This window comes from Xenopus tropicalis, chromosome 10 (genome assembly GCF_000004195.4).
Source record: "Xenopus tropicalis strain Nigerian chromosome 10, UCB_Xtro_10.0, whole genome shotgun sequence".
Classification (NCBI taxonomy): domain Eukaryota; kingdom Metazoa; phylum Chordata; class Amphibia; order Anura; family Pipidae; genus Xenopus; species Xenopus tropicalis.
The window spans coordinates 39399534-39404346 of record NC_030686.2 but is presented as its reverse complement, the minus strand read 5'-3'; positions in this window follow the sequence as shown (position 1 = coordinate 39404346).

Sequence of the window (4813 nt, the reverse complement as noted above, 5' to 3'; positions counted from 1 at the left end):
ACAAGTGTTATAACAAATAAATACAATAAATATATATATATATACACAGGGAATAAGTGCCATGTGGTATGAGATACAGTAGGAAGGAGGTCCCTGCCCCGTAGAGCTTACAGTCTAAGTTCTTTACATTACCAAAGTTTATGTTCTTTCCATGTGCACCCAGCCATTCACCATGCACTGAGAGAGCAGCTATTGATACTTTTTGTAAATGTGTGTGTGTATATATATATATATATGTGTGTGTGTGTATATATATATGTGGTTTGTCCCTGAAGAAGAACACATCTAGTGTTCGAAACGTTGGATTAATAAAGGTTTTTTGTTCTTTTTTAAAGTCCCTGTGTGTGTGGCACTCTGTTCTTCATTTATATATATATATATATATAAATATTCACACTGGTCGATAGCTGTGGCACCACTGTGAGGTTTAGGTATAAATGAGAAATATAAAGCCAAGCCAATGGAACTCAGCACATGTAAGCAGGCAATTCCCAGCATCCCCTGTAGCTTGTATACACTGGCTATTTCTGCAGTACACCCAGAGCATCAAAGTTGCCGGAAGTGCAATGTCATATGTTATATGGATTACTTTCAGCCCTTTTTCAAAGGAACTTTCCCCGTAGGCCTAGTTGATTAACTGTAGGGAGGGGAGGTATTATGGTGAAGGTATGCGGCCAGGCGGCGCAAGTAGTGATTCTGAATGAGCCTCTCTCTAGGGGTGGTTCTACTTTGTCACCCTTATCTCCTTACCCAAGAATTGGTTTCTCTGCTAATCTATTATTGAACAGTTAGCACATATTGAATTACACTAATGAGGACAAATGTCAGCGCTGAATGAACCTGAGCTGCAAGGGACCAATCATCCATTATCTATGGAAAACACAATCTTTCTCCCAAAAGGGAGTTAGGCCATTGGTGGTCAATAGACTAGAGGGGGGGGGGGGTGCTAAGCCTCTAATGCTGCAGTAATAGCTGGCTGTCATTGGTAAAGGCCAACAAATGTCAGCTTAGCAAAATGAATTATGAATCTTTTTAGAAAACTGCTGTGGTTTATTGATGTCTTCCACAAAGACAGAGGGCGAGATGAAGGAAGGAGATTGTGCTGGATATCACATAAGGGCATTGAGCTTTGCGTTCCCTTGTGAATTACATACAGCACCAGGCCTGATGCAGATCACATAGGGCGAGGCAGCTCCACCTTACAGGGTGACACCTGTGTTGTATTATGAAGGCTGCTAATTCATTCTGGGAGCTTTAGTTCAACAACAACCACTGGGCCTCAGTTTGGAGGTTCAGAACATGCTAATTGAGGCTGGTATTGACAAGTTTGCTACATACAGTGTATGACATTCTGTCTGCTGTCTGATTGGAACAATTCAATAGCATAGTTCCCACCCCCTATTGTTCTACAAACATCCTTAAAGGGAAAAGGCCCAAATTTTACACTTTCCCAATGCCTTCAAGTTTGTGGTGCAAAACACAGAAGTGAAACAGCCCCAAGTTCCTACAGTCTTATAGTATGTGGTGCAAAATCTAGATCCATAACTAGGTGAAACAGCTCAGAGTTCCCAGTGTCTTATAGTATGTGGTCCTTATGTGGTGCAGGATATTGTCCCTTCAGTAGGTGAAACAGCCCAGAGTTCCCTGTATGTGGTGTAAAATATAGACCCTTCAGTAAGTGACACAGTCAAAGTATTTGGTGCAAAACTTAGAACAATCCATCAGTAGGTGAAACAGCTCAGATTTCCCCCAGTCTTACAGTACTTGGTGCAAAACCTATATCCATCTATCAGTAGGTGAAACAGCTCAGAGTTCCCCCAGTCTTACAGTACTTGGTGCAAAACCTAGATCCATCCTTCAGTAGGTGAAACAGCTCAGAGTTCCACAAGTCTTACAGTACTTGGTGCAAAACCTAGATCCATCCATCAGTAGGTGAAACAGCTCAGAGTTCCCCCAGTCTTACAGTACTTGGTACAAAATCTAGATCCATCAATCATTAGGTGAAACAGCTCAGAGTTCCCCAGTCTTACAGTACTTGGTGCAAAACCTAGATCCATCCATCAGTAGGTGAAACAGCTCAGAGTTCCACAGTCTTAGAGTACTTGGTACAAAACCTAGAACAATCCATCAGTAGGTGAAGGAGCTCAGAGTTCCCCAGTTTTACAGTACTTGGTGCAAAACCTAGAACAATCCATCAGTAGGTGAAACAGCTCATAGTTCCCTCAGTCTTACAGTACTTGGTGCAAAACCTAGATCCATTCATCAGTAGGTGAAACAGCTCAGAGTTCCCCCAGTCTTACAGTACTTGGTACAAAACCTAGAACAATCCATCAGTAGGTGAAGCAGCTCAGAGTTCCACAAGTCTTACAGTACTTGGTACAAAACCTAGAACAATCCATCAGTAGGTGAAACAGCTCAGAGTTCCCCCAGTCTTACAGTACTTGGTGCAAAACCTAGAACAATCCATCAGTAGGTGAAGCAGCTCAGAGTTCCACAAGTCTTACAGTACTTGGTACAAAACCTAGAACAATCCATCAGTAGGTGAAACAGCTCAGAATTCCACCAGTCTTACAGTATTTGGTACAGAACCTAGAACAATCCATCAGTAGGTGAAACAGCTCAGAGTTCCCCCAGTCTTACAGTACTTGGTACAGAACCTAGATCCATCCATCAATAGGTGAAACAGCTCAGAGTTCCCCCAGTCTTACAGTACTTGGTGCAAAACCTAGAACAATCTATCAGTAGGTGAAACAGCTCAGAGTTCCCCCAGTCTTACAGTACTTGGTACAAAACCTAGATCCATCCATCAGTAGGTGAAACAGCTCAGAGTTCCCCAGTCTTACAGTACTTGGTGCAAAACCTAGAACAATCCATCAGTAGGTGAAACAGCTCAGAGTTCCCCCAGTCTTACAGTACTTGGTGCAAAACCTAGATCCATCCATCAGTAGGTGAAACAGCTCAGAGTTCCCCCAGTCTTACAGTACTTGGTGCAAAACCTAGAACAATCCATCAGTAGGTTAAACAGCTCAGAGTTCCTCAGTCTTACAGTACTTGGTACAAAACCTAGATCCATCCATCAGTAGGTGAAACAGCTCAGAGTTCCCCAGTCTTACAGTACTTGGTGCAAAACCTAGAACAATCCATCAGTAGGTGAAACAGCTCAGAGTTCCCCCAGTCTTACAGTACTTGGTACAAAACCTAGATCCATCCATCAGTAGGTGAAACAGCTCAGAGTTCCCCCAGTCTTCCAGTACTTGGTGCAAAACCTAGATCCATCCATCAGTAGGTGAAACAGCTCAGAGTTCCCCAGTCTTACAGTACTTGGTGCAAAACCTAGAACAATCCATCAGTAGGTGAAACAGCTCAGAGTTCCCCCAGTCTTACAGTACTTGGTACAAAACCTAGATCCATCCATCAGTAGGTGAAACAGCTCAGAGTTCCACAAGTCTTACAGTACTTGGTGCAAAACCTAGATCCATCCATCAGTAGGTGAAACAGCTCAGGGTTCCCCCAGTCTTCCAGTACTTGGTGCAAAACCTAGATCCATCCATCAGTAGATGAAACAGCTCAGAGTTCCCCCAGTCTTACAGTACTTGGTGCAAAACCTAGATCCATCAATCAGTAGGTGAAACAGCTCAGAGTTCCCCCAGTCTTACAGTACTTGGTGCAAAACCTAGATCCATCCATCAGTAGGTGAAACAGCTCAGAGTTCCCCCAGTCTTACAGTACTTGGTGCAAAACCTAGATCCATCAATCAGTAGGTGAAACAGCTCAGAGTTCCCCCAGTCTTACAGTACTTGGTGCAAAACCTAGAACAATCCATCAGTAGGTGAAACAGCTCAGAGTTCCCCCAGTCTTACAGTACTTGGTACAAAACCTACATCCACCCATCAGTAGGTGAAACAGCTCAGAGTTCCCCAGTCTTACAGTACTTGGTACAAAACCTAGATCCATCCATCAGTAGGTGAAACAGCTCAGAGTTCCCCCAGTCTTACAGTACTTGGTGCAAAACCTAGAACCATCCATCAGTAGGTGAAACAGCTCAGAGTTCCACAGTCTTACAGTACTTGGTACAAAACCTAGAACCATCCATCAGTAGGTGAAACAGCTCAGAGTTCCACAGTCTTACAGTACTTGGTACAAAACCTAGAACCATCCATCAGTAGGTGAAACAGCTCAGAGTTCCCCCAGTCTTACAGTACTTGGTGCAAAACCTAGAACAATCAGTAGGTAAAACCTAATTAGCCTGATATCACCCACCTATGGTGGACATATTGGGAGAAGATCTGCTTGTTTGAGGACCTCACCAAACCTTCAGTAGATGCAGTGGGCAGTTTCTTGCACTATTCTATTTGCCACATTCAATTGCTACACTCAATAGACCAGCTATATGCAGACAGAAGGGCAATCATTTATTGACTGCACAATCTCAAATTTGCTCTATTTGCAGAGCTCAAGTTGTTGCTGAACTACAATTCCCAGCATCCCCCAACAGGCTTGTTTTGTAGGGAGAGTTCTGGTTGAACGCAGTGTATGTGTTTATTTATAGGAAAGACATTATTATGTGTCTATACATGAGAGTTACAGAGGTTTAGTTGTGGCAGTGCCTGGAATGCAGAGTGAGTCCCATGTTAATGTAGATTTACCTTCACTTGTTACATTTATATCTTTTTAAATAAATATACATTCGTTGTTCTGTAGAGCTGACACTCCATTACCCCATCTTCCCTTTCCTCCTTCCCCATGTCTCTTTAAAGGGGGGAGTTTTTTCTTCAGTGAATTCTTTGCAGCGCTGTATCCTTCCGCCAGTCAG